The 15,849-nt window shown below is 41.3% G+C and overlaps 1 protein-coding gene across 3 annotated transcripts in view; it reads left to right on the forward strand.

The window, feature by feature from the left end:
• Window positions 1-15,849, forward strand: part of SDK1 (sidekick cell adhesion molecule 1) — a 390,039-nt gene that overhangs the window by 131,268 nt on the left and 242,922 nt on the right. Inside the window, exon 1 of one of the 3 annotated variants that reach the window (XM_059862199.1) lies at window positions 3,710-3,800. The exons of the other annotated variants lie outside the window; for them this stretch is intronic. The gene's annotated coding sequence lies outside the window, so the exon portion shown is untranslated. Of the gene's footprint in view, window positions 1-3,709; window positions 3,801-15,849 lie in introns of those variants that run through there. 3 annotated transcript variants of the gene reach the window in all.

Genomic DNA, 15,849 nt, shown 5'->3' on the forward strand with positions numbered 1-15,849 from the left:
GGATTTGTAATGGGGAGATGAGAGGTGAAGCTGGAATATATTTGTGTAGTAGAAGAGTGGATGTTCACAGGCAGAATTTTGAATAGTTGTGGTAGACTGGGGGAGGAAATCAAACCCAACCTTTCCTCTCTGTGCTCCTTCTGTGGCAAAAAGGGTTATTCTCAATGCACTGAGTAAATAAAAGCAAACAATAAAAAAATACTTTCAAAAATTTGTTCAGGGATAACAACCTTGACTGAATTTACAGGAAGGGCTGGACTGCTTTCATTGATAAATTTAGCTTTTCCTCCTCAGAAGGTGCACATAACTTATCTTTGTTACTCAATCTGTGTGGATTTGCACAAGAAAAAAGACATCCATATAAGATTTTCACCCCATATTATTTTTAATTAGTAAAATAGCTCAGAATGAGACTTGTAATTACAAATTGGCATCAAGTTGAAGTATGTTGAAACAAGCATTTCTGTACAAAGCTTATTTTCACAGAGCCCAAAATGGTTGATACTTGCATTACATGTTGTGCTTGTTTGTTTTATGATTTTTCCTGGAACTATGTTTGCTGTCATTTGCAAACAAGAGAGATCAGTCTGTTATTTACTGAGGCTGAGTAAATCACAGAGTATTATCCAGTTAGGAGACAGTACACAGAGCAAGCAGATCAGGAAAATGCATTTCAATGCCAGCTTCATTAAGTCGATAATCATCTCAATATATTCCCTTACAATTTCAACAATTAGTAGCCACAGTTTTCTTCTCGTGATTATCTTTAATCAGTGGCACAAAAAAAAATCTCCAAGAAGAATTCCATGGTAATCGGAAGCTTCCAGAAAAATGTTCTCGATGAGTGGAGCCTTGTAGCAAGCAGTCACAGGACCCAAATTTGCTGGTTAATTCTGTATTCTGAGGAGAGGAATTCATCCCAGTGCTACAACAGCAGCTCACCTCGGAGGAAACACCTCATTTCTGACAGAAGCCATATGTTCCTTCAAAAAATATCCTCGTTCCCAGATACCTCAACAGCAGGACACGGCCACGTGCAGGCACTGCTGGTGGCTGGGGTGGCCACATTGGGGTGGTGCTGGGATTTAGAATCCTGTGACTGCTTCAGTCCCTTGGCAGGATTAAGGGAAACTGCTCTGCTCTTGAAAAGCATTTGGTGTGTTCTTAGCTTTGCTCACTCAATAACTTCTGTGCTGAGGCTTCAATTTCAGTTTCTGGTGTTTCAGCCAGAAGGTTTTCTGAACCTTCTGAAGGTTTTCTTTTTCTTTTTTTTTCTACAAAACTTCTTCAGAATTTTCAGGAATAGATTAAAACAAATCGATAAATTGATTTACAGAACATAGGAGTGAATAATACCATAAGAAATTAAAGAAATAGTCTCTCTTGAAGTTGCCCTGAAGTGGGAGACAGTGAGGAAAACCTGGAGCTGCCTGTGCCCTGTGTGTGTCTCCCCCCAGCCCCTAGAAATCCCAAGGACATGGCCCCTGCCTGGCCTGACCCAGCCTGTGGTCACAAGGCTGCTCAGGTCGGTTTAGGGGCTGCCTGTACTGGGAATCCCACCCTGATTGTGCCAAAATCCACATGCTACAGCCAGTCCTGCATCTCACAGGGCTTTGTGCTTGCAATGTTAAACATCTGGTGTGTTTTGAGGAATATGGATATTTAGAATGATGACATTTGTTTCAGAAGCAAAATCCAACAATCCAAAACTTCCTATTCACTTTTTTCCTGTCTAGAGATGAACAAGAACCTGGTATTTCCTTTTCTTTTTCAGAAGTGTCTCATAATTGAAGTAAGTAAATTTCAAAGGTGTCTAGAGTTGCACACACACATTAGTCTGGCTTGAATAGAGTAGCTGGATTCTTGATGTGACTCTTCAGTGAGGAATGAAGGTCCATGAGCATCTTCTGTGCATTCAGTGTAGCTGCTCGAGGTATATTATTATTTTTAGTTGACTTATATATTTTAAATAAATGTTTATGTGAGATAGAGTGTTACAGTATATTTTGCAACATGTCATAAAATTTGCTGGGAATCATTTGAATTGATCACACCCAGAGTGAAATACACTGATAGAGCGTTTCCATGGTGATTTCTTGTTTTTTCTGATCATGTCTTTTAATTCTCTCTCTCTCTAATATGTTAGACAGGTTGTTCTCCCTGGAAGCTCATGGACTGCAAGAAGCTTCAGTATTTTCCTGTGCTCCCTGCTGCTTTGTGTATTCTGTCACTGGCATAGTCACTTAATTATCTGACAGGCAATAACTGCTCTCGGAGGGAGTAAAAACAACTGTTGAATTCCTTTCTAAATTATATCATATTGCTCTGTTCGAAACCTCTTTTAAATAAATGTTGAGGGTAGAACTATTGATGTGATTTTTAAACTTTAAATTTCAGTTAGTTCAGATCATTTTAAATAGTCCTTCAGCAAGAATAAATCAGTTTTTATGACTTATAACTTTCAATTACCGCCTTCAGAGGGAATAACAGAGTGTTTTGAGGAGCTGTAAAGTACAACAACAAGGAAGGGCTGCAGTTCCATTTGTGCAGGCTCTGAGCTCCTGTGGAACCTTGACAGGAGTTTTTTGTGAGGAAGCACATCCTAGAGGGATCCTGGAGTGTGTCAGTCTGAGGTGTGGCTTTGATCTCGTGCTGGAGCTCTCACCTGGGGAGCTTCCTCCCAAACCTTGGGAGGATGGATGATGCTTGACCTACTTTGCTGTGCTTCAGCTGTTCCACAGAAATGGTCTGAGAATCTCAAGCTGTGCCCCTGAATTGCCTGGAAAGAGGTTTCCTCTCTGCAAATTACCAGCTGGTGGCTCAGATGGAGAAATTTCTGGCTTAACTAATAGCTGACTCCATTGCAAGGTGTTGGGCAGTGCAAAAGCTTTAAATTGTAGCAAATTTGAGCTAAACCAGGTATGGACCTATTGTTAGATACTTATTTAGACATAAGGGTTCTGCATTTAGAAAAAACCACTATGGAGTTGGATAGATGGATAGGGAGAACCCACACAATAGTGTGGAATAAATAGAAGCCCTGGCTGCTAATTGATTCTAAGTGTGTTAAAGGACCCAGGTGATGGGTTCTTAGCTGAAAAGTTGGTTTTCAACAAATCTTTCAGAGCCTGGTAAAATCCAAAGGCTTACATGACTGCTAGAATCCCAGTCCTTAAAGAAACCAGAAGAATGACTGGAATGGGAATCTCATTAGGGGCCTTCACTCCTGGGCAGAGGAGCTGAACAGCTCTGTTGGCACTGCAGCAGCAAAAAATGGTAAATTCATCCTGCTTTCATTCCTGAGAGTGTCATTTACTGATTTGTTTCTGCCTGAGCTCTGGTTTTGAGTATTCAGATTCAGCTAATCAGATAGACTTTGGAAATAAGGGAAAGACTGGGGTGATTTTTCTCTCCTCCTTTCCTGGCTCTCCTGCCTGGTGCTGGCACTGGCTTGCACAGGGCACGTGTTGCTGTCACTGGGAGGTTTTTTCTGCTGGCCCAGGGCTGGACCAGGTAAATTACCTCCCCTTAAGTCTCCCTTGGTCCAGCCCTAAGCTGATGGGTGCCAGGACAGAAAACAATACCCACGTTCATTTTTGGCTGTTCAGGGAGCTTTTCCTCTGACCAGTCACACCATGTGACTCATGTGTCACTGGATTCTTTATTTCTGCTATTGCTTTACTGAAGCAGAAGTGAGGAAGCAACTGTTTGAAAATCTTGTCTGAATTGTTTGGCTTAAAACCTTTCTGAAGCATCTATTTCTTGTTTGCATTCCTGGTCTCCTCTATAGCCCTCAACAGGTAGGAAATAGTTTCCTTTCTGCTATGATAATGCCACATTCTATGATCTAAAGATTTTTTTTTCTTTTAATAAAGCCTTTACATTTTTTTTTTTCACTGAAACAAAGACAGATCAATGAAACCCATGAAAAAGTGGCTAAATTGGCAAAAGCTGCATTAATTCCAGGGTAGCTGTGTTATAGATTGACCTGATGTTGTCCCAATTTAAACTTAAGAAAGAAATTAGCATAAGTAGCAATAAGATTTGCAAAGGATAATATTTTCTCTGGTGAAATCCCATTTGGATTGTCAGGCATAGAAATTTAGTTAAGACAATACTATCCTCTAAAACAACTTCAATGAATCAGAAAAATAAAAGTCTTGAACAGTAGAAATATGAAGAATTTTATAATACCAAATATATTCTTCTTTCCTTCCTTCACTGTTTCTGCTTTTCTTTCCCTTTTTCTCTCTCACTTGTAATATGTGGATTGCAAGATTTCATAATTTGCTGCATAAATCAGCATTTTACCTTTTGTAGATGATTTTTAGAAATTTGCTGGCTTAGATTCATATAATGGAATTCAAATTACGTTGCCCTGCTGCTCCAGGATCTGAGCTGCTGTTCTAAGGCTTCCAGTGCTCTGTTCTTCTGGCCCCTGATGATGCTGTTTGCACAACCCCAGAAATTACAAATTTTGACCCTTTCTGAATGATGAATTTGGAACTTCGGGATGTATTTCAGCTAATTCTGTAAAATACTGCCTGAAGTAGGATGATATAAATCCCATTTCCCCATGTGCCCCAGGAATTCCCCACATCTGTGGAGAATTGTGTTTCCTGCATCAGAACCCTACGAGGCAAAAAGGGACCAGTTCTCCACCTCTGCATGTTTGTAATTGTCCTTAAAATACAGATTATGGGAGGGGAGTTTTGTGCTTGAACTTGGATCCTGCAGAAGGAAAAGCTGAAGAAAAATAAGTGGAAAATGGCTCAGGGGAAAGCAGTGATTTTACTTTGTATTTTCAATGAGGAACTTGCACTGAACACCAACTTCTCTCTCACTGTCTCAGTGTTCAGCATAATCCAGAATAATTGCACCTCTAATTAGTATTCAATTAACAGCAGTTACATTTCTCTGACTGCTGCTAGCTTGGAATCTCCATTTACAGATTGTCCTAACTTGATAATAATATCTGTCTTTTATGGTGTCTAATTGGCTTTTAGAAGGGATAAATCAGGTTTTCCCTTAGAACATGAGAAATGCCCTATTGGCTCAGACTAATGGCCCCTTGAGCCAAACATTCTGTCCTGCCACCAGGAAAAGGAGATGCTCCTCAAGGAGAGCAGGCAGTTGTTGTCCCTTTTTCTGCTCCAGCATCCAGAATTTTTGGGTTAGGAATGCTGGAGGGTTTATTCCTGCCAGTTCTAGTATTTGGTTACAGACTTGCTGTCCATGAGTTTGTCTAATTCTCCTTTGAACCTGCTGATGTTGTCAGCCTCCATTAATTTACCTTGGTTTTTTTTTTTTTTCTTTTCTGTCACTAAATATTATTGAAATTATAATGCACCTTTATGTAATCATAGATTTGATTTCTTTAGAATAGACCACATGAGGATTATTGCAGAAAACCAAAAAGATTGTCTGTACCTTGGGCATTGACAAAGCAGGAAAGAAACCCAAACTTGGCCAGCAATTTAATGATAAAGAGGTGGCACTTTCTCTGGTAGAGAGAGAGGGTTTGAGTCCAGGAGTTCTGGATGGCAAAAAAAGAAAGCAAAAACTTTTTGTAGGAACTTTCAGGGTTATCATTGGACTCTCTAAACTTGATCTAGAAAGAGAGCAAGCTCTTCTTCTCTTGTTTCTCTTATTTCTTATATCTTTCCTTCTGGGCTGTTCCACAAAGGACTAAATCAGGAAAGATTCCCTGGGTGTTACAATGAGGGTGTCTCCTAACAGATACAGCTCTGCATTGGTGATGAGGGTATGCTTATACCTGGATATTTTATACCTGAAATAAATTGTCCTTTCATCACTAAAAACCAGCCTTTTCTCAGGGTTAGGATTCACGCATCCCTCATCAGATGTTCCTGATAGAACTGCTTACACATTGTGGCTTTTGCTGATACAGAAATGCCTTGAAATCTCTAAGCAAATTTACTGAGTTGACAAAAATTCTGAGCCTTTGCTGATAAAAGTGGCAGAAATGTCCCAAACTCTTTTACTCCACTGTGCTTGGGCTGAAGCACTTTCCCAATCTGCCCCTGATCACTGCTGTGAGCTGATTAAGGTTTAATGTGTTGTGAAGACACTTTCCTCAGGAGGGGGATTAGCTGTGCCTCAGTCCATGGCAGGAACTCGTGGATCATCAAAAGAGGCACTGAGCAGCCATGTTTGGCATGGGGTATTTTCCTGGGTTAAAACACAGTTCATCAACTTCTTCTCTTAGCAGTTCCCTGGGTTATTTGAAGGTCAGCCCTTGAAACCTCCTTGCTCGGTCAGGGAAGAGCAGATGGAAATGTAAAACTGAACAAAATGGCATTTTTCTTTGGAGGAATTTATTGGATACCTGTAAAACTGCATTAAAGCCAGCCTGCCCCTCAGGCTGAGGGGGGCTCTGCCTCTCTGCTCTGCTCAGGTGAGACCTCACCTGCAGAGCTGCCTCCAGTCCTGGGGTTTCAGCATGGGGAGGATGTGGAGCTGCTGGAGAGAGTCCAGAGGAGGCCATAAAGATGCTCCAAGGGCAGGGAGTGTCCAGCCTGGAGAGGAGAAGGCTCCAGAGAGACCTTAGAGCCTCTTCCAGCGCCTAAAGGGACTCCAAGAGAGCTGGAGAGAGACTTTGGATAAGGGCATGGAGTAACAGGACAAGGGGGAATGGCTTCCCAGTGCCAGAGGGCAGGGTTAGATTGAATATAAGGAAGAAATTCTTCCCTGTGAGGGTGGGGAGGCCTTGGCACAGGGTGCCCAGAGAAGCTGGGGCTGCCCCTGGATCCCTGGAAGAGTCCAAGGCCAGGCTGGATGGGGCTTGGAGCACCCTGGGATAGTGGAAGGTGTCCTGCCCATGGCTTTAAGGTCTCTCCCCACCCAAACCATTCTGGGATTCTAGGAATACATCCATGCCTAATGGAAGTATTATTTTCCATCCTAATTAGCAAAGATATCTAAGATAATATTAGGTAAAAAATTCTGGGCAATGTTGTATTTACTGCTTTCTTCAGGAGGAAACCTTTTGGACAGTGTGACTGAATCACAGTTTCTTTAAAAACAGAGCTTGCAATTGTAATTACGTGTCTGAAATTACAGCAATCAAAATCCAGTTTCATAAAACATCAAATGGAGACTGCCTTAGAGTGCACTTCCACCACACTAAGGAAGAGAGTGGAATGAACTCAAATTTTTCTGGTTTTTCTTCCCAGCCAGAATATTACAAGAAAGCATATTTGCAAAATCTCATAGAGAAAAATTCAACAGCATGTGCTCACATGATGTTAACTCCAATGAGTGTCAGCTCTTGTTCCTGCTGGAGGAGGCTTCACCCGAGCAGGGAAGATAGAAAAGGGTTTGATTACCAAATCCCAGTATGAAAAAGGCTTTAGATCCAGAAGACATTTAGCAAAAAGAATGTACACTGATCAACATCTGGAGAGAAATAGGGTCCTGCAGGAGGATGTTAGCTGCAAAATTAAAGCAAAGAGGATAATAAATGCAGATTATAAATAAACAATAAGATTAGACAAGACATTTCAGCTGTAAGCTCTTCTTAGGGCTACGAGAAAATATATTCAATTTTTTTTCCACAGCCTGAAGATGATCTCATAGCCCAAGTGTCATCTCTTATTTGGCTTTCTTGCCTTGTGCAAATTAACCCTTCATTCAGTGTTTTTATGCTCGATACTGACGTTGAAAATTACATGAAACCATTCTATTTTTAATCTTAGCAACCCTCTCTCAGTAGCTTTCTGAACAGTCTTAAGTAGTTAATGACTTCAGAGATAAATGGATTGGCTTAGACCATTCATTTACAAATGTAGTCAAGATCAGTAAGATGTACAGCAGGATATAATTACCATCAGTGGCAAATGTGTACATTGCGTGGCTTCTGTTAAGCCCCAGTGCAAGATTTTTTGGATAAATTTATATAGAATGAAATATCTTGAACAACTTTACTTCTACCCTTCTTCAAATCTCTAATATTGTGTGAGTCCTTTTGATTCATCCAGGTAAAATTATTTTTTTAATAGAAAAAAGGATTAATTGTATGATCAAACTCAAAGAAATCACAGTTAAAAAAAAAAGTAACATTTCCAGTGAATTTTGCTGCTATCAGGGGGTTTTATATTTATATACTTTTACTTTTTTTGCTTTCTGATTGAATAAACCAATCCATATCCCGGGAGATTTTTCTCGGTCTGTGTAGAACATAAGAACCGTCTGTGCAAAGCTTTATAACCCCTTTCCTAGTGAAGGATCACTAGAGAGGTTTGCTCTGCTGACTGACATTGCTGGGAATGTGTTTTTTAAGCTCTACAAGAGTGTCATGGCTGTGATAAGGAGCGAGAATGGGTCGTTTGCTGTGGTTGCAGAGACACCGGTGCTCCCTCTGCTGAAGGGCATCGATTTTCCCATTTTCTCTTGCATCATAAGTAGACATTGAGAAAAAGTACCACTCAGTGATTGTTTGCATGGCAAAGCAGAGTTGAGATGCTTTTCATTTAAACAGGAATCTTGTTGCTGCATTGATTTTATCTGACTGCTGTTTGTTCCTGTGCACAGATCTAATGTATAATCAGAATCCCTAAACAGGGAACACAGCAAATCACATTAGACTTTGTTTTACAGTGGCAGAAAGTATAAGGTCACTATTTAAACTGTAACAGAAAATTTGGCTTTAATTTGTCCAAGTAGCCATTGAAAATGTGAACAGTTCAAGAAGGCGGTGACCAGGAAATGAAGATTTTGAGAAATATTCACATTTTTTCCCCCTAAACACCAACTGTAGATTTCTACACCTTCTCTTCATGTCAGAAATGTCTGCTAAATTAGGAAGACTTTTCGTCTAAATACTTTAATCATTATAAGTGTTTGCATTATAGTCAGATTCATGCTCAAATTGTCACACGGAATTATAGTGCTGAGGGAAAACAGAACTTCAAATAAAATTCTGTAGCCATGTGCCATCTCAATCTTCATGGTTTTCATTTTAATCTCCTGGGAAGAACTTTCACTTATTAAATAACATCTTCTTTCTGTTGCACCAAAAATACTGGATCTGCCTTTGTTGAGAGGAGAATTATCCCTGCTCAGGAATCTGGAGAGTATCTAGCCAGTACAAATGTGATAAGTGCACTAAATTAATTGTCATTCAGTGCCTTCCAATACAGAAAAGTCCTTCAAGGAGAGTGTCACAGGAGTAAAGGAATAAAGAACTGAAAGCAAGCAACCACTTAAGAGACATTGGAGATGTATTTCTTATCCAGTTAAAAAGATGAACTCTGTTTGCTAGGTTTCATTGGCTTTTAAGGAGAAAAGCCCAGAATTAGAATGAAAGATGATGTGCTAGGAAGACTTAAAGAAGTGGAAAATAGTAAAAAGTGCAGAAAAAATACTAGGATTAATTTCCAGTGCTGATAATTATATTTGTAGTAGTCTCCACCTTTTTTCCAGCCTTATTATATATTTACTACTTCCTAATTGGTTCTTACATGCCTCAGTTTTCCTTTACCTTCCACATTTTTTCTCTTCATCTTCCATCCATCATTTCTTCCATCCATCTTCCCCTGCCCATTTTAAAGCCATGATCCATAAATTGGCTTTCCTTTCAGGAGGCCTTTCCATGCATGAGATCGTATTTGCAGTAACCAGCCCAGGAGAAGTGGCAAAGGTTCAGATTGCCTGGGAGTTCCCTGGTTTATTTGGGTTTTTCCATGAACCTTTCCACAGATTTTTTTGGTTTCCTGAGCTGTTTCTTTCCCCCCAGCTAAGTCAGAAGAAAAACACAGTATCTTTGTAAGACTTGTCATCATCGTGCTACCTGAGCAGGGATGTTCCAGCCTTCCTGTCAGGCACCCCAGTTTCCCCAGAAGTGCTTTTCATCTGTGGGCTTGGATCCTTCAGTGTGCATTGAGTTGGTCCAAAGTGGAGAGCAGCTGTGGCCTCTGGGCTGTGTTTATCAGCTTGGGCTCCAGAACGTGAGCTTTTGTGTTAAAGCAAAAAACCCAGTCTCTGTCTTTCCTGCCTTTCCTTTCCCTTCCCTCCTCCTGTCACTGAGCTGATCCTGGAGCTCCCTGTGAGCCAGGCACAGAGGCCTCTCAGGACTGTGCAGGTGAGGAAAGGCTCAGATCATTTGTGCAGCCAGAGGCGCAGGGCAGACCTCGAGAAACTCTTGTCAAGAGCTCTTGGCTTAACCTCCCTTCCCACTGCAGATGGTTTAACACTGTGACATAATCGAGGGCTGCTGGACTTCCAGTGGCTTCTTTGCAGCCTTTGGAATGTCCTGTTCCATGACCTGTCTGGACTTCCATCTCTTACTGGCTCCCAAGCAGGGTCAGCAGTGCCCGTGCTCTGCTCCTCGCTCTGCCCCATCCAGAAGTAGCAGCACTCCTGTTTCAGTGCTCTCTGGCTTTGGAGAAGGTATTGGAAAGCTTTCATCTCAGTATTAACAGTTCTGAATCCAAAACTATGACTACACTTCCCTTCTAGGGGAGAACAAAGCCACAAATCTATGAGGAGGATGGTCTTGTTAGAGATCTAAAGGGTGTTGTTAGATTTAGTAATGATGCATTTGTTCTTTCCTCACTCCAGCTGCAGACCATAATGTGTAGCCTAAATTATTTTTGTTATACATAATTATAAGCCTTTGGTGACAACCTTGAAGATAAATCAGTTTATATGATTTGCTGGGTAAATTGAGCAGATTAAGAGGATACACAGAGTCAGCTGTCATGGCTCAGGTGCCTCATGGAGACTCTCTAAGCTGCAGTAATTTGACACTTCTGATCATCTGTCTGTATGCTGAGAGATTTGTGAACTGTCCCACTGGAACTGGAACTGTAAACACAGAAGGATCAGGGTGACAGTGCAAATATGGCGATGCATGAAATGGCATTTTTGAGATCTGCATAACCAGAGGTGGTTTAAAATAAACACAGTAACTCCACATAAATTGAGAAAGATTAATGTAGAGGAATTGCAGCCACCAGCAATTACAAATCCCAGCATTATAGATGGGTGTAAATAATAAGTGTATCAATAAAGATGAGAAAAGTGCTGGTAGCTGGATCAGCATTTCTGGAAGGCTGTTCCCAGCTAAACAGGTTGCTTCTGGTTTTCCAATGGGTATGTTTATGAACACTATTTCATCTGTTTGGAAAACAGAATCCCTCTTTAATGGGCTCAAAGATGTTGAGTTCTGAAACAGGCCAACACGTAAATGATTTCACAGGGTGTTACAAGGTGCACACAAGCCATAATTGAAATGAAGGCAGCCAATTTCTGTAATTTTAGAGGTCAGCTTGGCACAATCTCCTTGCTCCTCAAAGCACTCCCTATTGGAGAATTTCTTCCCTTGCATTGCACTGGATTTGAAGTAGGAAAGGGATGAAACCCTGGAGATGAGCCTGGTGGCAGCAGAGCTTGAGGGAGGTTCCAGGAGCTCCTTGGGTCTCTCTTGGGGCAGGAGGATGAGGATGGAGCCTCACGGACAGCAGAGACATGAGAAGTGTAAATGTGTCAGCACCTCTCACTCCAGGAAGGTCATTGAGGGACTGGAGCATGTCCAGGGAAGGGAGCAGGGGTGGGAAAGGGTCTGGAGCACCAGGAGCAGCTGAGGGAGCTGGGCAGGGGGGGCTCAGTCTGGAGAAAAGGAGGCTCAGGGGAAGCCTTTGGCTCTGCACAACTCCCTGACAGGAGGGGACAGCCAGGAGGATGTCAGGCTCTGCTCCCAGGGAACAAGGGACAGGACAAGAGGAAATGGTCTCAATTAGCACCAAGGGAGGATTAGGTTGGATATTAGGAACAATTTCCTCACCAAAAAGGTTGCCAGGCATTGGAACAGGCAGTGGAATCCCTATCCCTGGAGGGATTCAAGACATGCAGATGTGGCATGTGGGGACAGGGTTCAGTGCTGGCCTTGGCAGTGCTGGTTTAATGGCTTGGCTTTGATGACCTTAGAGGGTTTTCCAGCTTAAATGATTCTGTGATTCTATGATATTAGTTTCTGATGGTGAAAGTGTTGGAATGAAAAGCAGCACCTTTGAACCTTACAGCTGTCACCATGACAGGTCTGCTTTTTCCTTTGCATTTTCTGACATGTTCGCTCATTGTGCTCAAATGCAGTATGTTTTAATTTACTTTGTTACTGAGATTCACCTTCCTGTGCATCTTCACAAAGGGTTTTATGTAGATGAATTTCACATCTTGCAATCAACTTGTCATCTCCTACAATGAGATGATGGAAATCACAGAATATAAATATCACTTGCACGCCGTGTCTTTAGCTGATGTAAATAAAAGATCATGAAGATAAAATATCAGTACCAAGAAATTTTTCTAAGTATGTATTACAGAGGCTCAGATGGAGAAGGGGTGGGCTGGAAGGGTTGCAGGCAGGTTAAGCAGCCCAGAGGTGGATTTTAGGGAGAATGAGGTTAAGTGTGAATCAGTAGAGAAGGTAACCTGCACAGGGTTATTATTAACACTGACAGCAAAGTGACTGATCTGGGGTAGGGCTGCAGTGACCCTGAGGGGGTGCTGTGTCCTGAGGGCTGTTCACAAGGGAGGTGCTTTCTGAGAAGAGGAAGCTGATTCAGAGTACAGCTCCCATCAAACAGCACCCCAAAACCACAGTGGTAAATGATACCAGTAATCCATTTCTGCCTTTAGTCACTGTTCATGCTGGGCATCACCAGCTCACAGAGGCAAGAGGTGCAACTGGGCAAATGCTGCCATCAGTGTTGTGGCCAGAAATGTGAAAATGCCACTTCTCTTGGAGTGACTCAGTACAGATGTTCTTCAGAAGACACTGCTGGTAAGATCACAGTATAACTTGAGTGCTTTTGTTGATGTGAAAAAACACAGGCACTTCTTGACTTCATTTTTTTAACTTTTAAAATTGGTTAAATTAACCATGTTCAGATGCAGTAATTAAAGCAGATTTTTGGCATTGGTGTTCCTTCTATGACATTCATAACCTATGGGAAAGTATGGCAATTTTTTTCATCACAAACTCATTGTCATTCAGAATAAGGGAAAAAATATCAAAATTAGTTTTTCAGTGGAGTGGCATTTGATGAGGCTGTTGATGAGCCTGTGTTTATCAGCAGCTTCTTTTGCAAGCTGTTGCATCTTGTAGGAGCATTTTGGTTTTTTCTTATTTTGTTTTTTTTGGTACTTCAGTTCTAGTCCAGTTTTAAGGTTAATGCTTCCTAGCTTGAAGCAATTGTGGAGCACTTACAAACCCTTATGTGGTGGCATTTCATTGTTGGCTACTCCTATGAGCTGATGAATGCTTTTAAGTCTAAAAGTTGAGGAGTGTAGGAATTTTCTATATTGAACCCATTATTAATCAGGTTAATAGAAAAAAACCCAGTGTTCACAGAGTTGCTGTAGTTTACTAAAGGGTAACAAAGCAGGTCATCAGTAATGATGTCAGAGAGTGGAAAATTATTTGCTGCACATGGAACTTTTTATCAACAAAAAGGTCAATATATTATAGCAGTTATTATAGTGGTTAGCACATTGTAGTAGTTGGTTTATTATAATAGTTGCAGGCAGCCATCAATAACAGAATCAGCAAGAGCTAAATTTGCTGAAGTGATGGACTGGTGTTCAGCCAACCAAAGCGTCCAAGGAAATCCCCTCTTTACTCTTCCAGACCCTGCAGTACTCAGGACTGGAATGCAGACAGGACAGGTGGCCAGAGTAACTATTATCTCTTAAAATAGGCATGGGCTCATTTGTTGCCTTTAGGAAAGGTTTGTTACATCTGACTTTTGGAGCAATTTTTCTAGGTGCACACGATTCCTCAGAGGAAGACTGATCAGGAGAGCTGCAGAGTCCTGCCCAGATTCCCATTAAACAGGAGACAGCAAACACTCACTGCACTAATGAACCATAACAGGGTTAGGGGCTCTGAGGGCTGAGGTTCACTCTCAACAGGCTGGTGTGTTTAAGAAATTCCTGATTACAGGAGTGTCTCTGCCATGTGATATTTTGCGCCTTCTTCTTGCTGCCTGCGGCTGCTCAGCTGCACTTTAACTCTGGGTTATTTGTGTGTGTTTCAGCTTTCTCTTAGAAACTCAGTTCTCATTTTGATATATCAAGATCAGCAAGAAAAAATGTAAGTTAATTCTTACTTTTGTTAGAAAGTAGCTCTGAACAGATTACTTGGCTCCCAGGGATGTTCAAGCCAGAGGCCTTTTGAAGCAAGTGAAAGGACAGAATAAAAACATTCTCTGTGCCGGCAGAAAAATTCAATTGATACTTTGAGATAGACTTGAAAAATTTACCTGCCTGTTAAAAGAATGTTTACATGGAAATAGGGGTTGGATTAATCCTGCTACTTGCTGTAAGGACCCAGCAAGCATATCTAGAATGTATTTACAGGAGGAACTGAATGAAAGGATAAAAATTAGAAATGAGGGCAGTCTAACACCATTCCCTGCTCTCAGTGCAATCCTTTCTGTGCATTGTTACACTTGGACTGGCTGCACTGGTGGGAGAGCCTGGGTGACCTGTCTGACACCTATAAGAGCATCATCCAAGCAGCCATCAGATCTTCCCCACTTTGTGTCTCTGGCTCATAAACTCCAGCTTCTCTGCTTGTTGTGGGTGCTGTCAGTGACTCAGGCCATGGTCTGGTGCTGGCTTAGACACTCCACACTGTCCCACCTGCCCCAGCTGCAGCTCCAGGACACAGCTCTGCATTGTCCCTTGTGTCACGTGCCCAACCATTATCACCATCCCAATCACCTCTCATGGTGCCACATGCCTGGATTTAGGCAAGGGATCCACATCTCGAGGGGGAATCAATCCTAAACAGTTCAAGAAACCTAAATCCAAAAGTCTGCAAGTATCCATACAAGTAAAAGCTCCTGTTACAGCTGGTGCAGATGTGTTCTGTTACCAAGCTGCTCCAACAAGTGAGCAATTAAGAAGCTAATTAAAGAAGAGAATGAGGACAAACAGTGAGGGTACTAACTTCTTTAATCAGGCATTTAATTTGCCTCTTCACATGGGCATGTCCTGTGTTACAACAATTTGATGTTATTGTACATCTCACAAGGGAGAGTGTGAGAGAGACCTAAGGACTTTAGGGAATGTACATGAACACAATTTACACTGTGTTAAATATAACTCCTGATTTGGCCTAAAAATACCAAACTTGCTCTTGGAAGACAAGGTGTATCTCCTACTCTAAGTATATGAACAATAAGCTTAAAGGTGACTGGGTCAATGGTTACATTATTCAGCTCCATCTGAAATCAACTTTTTTTTTCCCATTTCATGGCTGATACCAGGACTGTATCAGGAATAATGAGAAATGTTCAGTGTTTTTACCTCATTTACTGCTGTAATGGCAATATACAGAAAGGGTTCCTCCACCATTCCTTTTGCCTGTAGTGTTTCTTCCATGCCTGTCCATGTGTGGGTATTAATCCATGTAGTGCAGAGAAGCTGTACTTGCCTTATCACTCTCAGCTCTTATTCTCTACAGAAGAAGAACAAATACCACATTTACAAGCACATTGTTTAATTACTTTAAATAAATGCATCTCAAATTGACCTTACGAGACAATGTGCGAGCAGCAATTAAAATAAAATTACTCCATTGTTTTCCTTCCCACTTCTACAGATATTTAACAGTTTAATGTTCTTACTTTTCTATACTAAGGAAACCTCTTAGCATTGATAACAGTGTGATCCTGCTGTGGCATTTGTTATTGTGAGAATGCAAAAGCAAACTAAACATAATGCAGGAGGAAATAATGGGTACAGACAATATTTTATAGGCCATTTTTATCATTCTGCACCTCAGACTATTGTCAGGTGGCCTCATGTAAAACTCTGGTA

This window comes from Haemorhous mexicanus, chromosome 17 (assembly GCF_027477595.1).
Source record: "Haemorhous mexicanus isolate bHaeMex1 chromosome 17, bHaeMex1.pri, whole genome shotgun sequence".
Lineage (NCBI taxonomy): Eukaryota > Metazoa > Chordata > Aves > Passeriformes > Fringillidae > Haemorhous > Haemorhous mexicanus.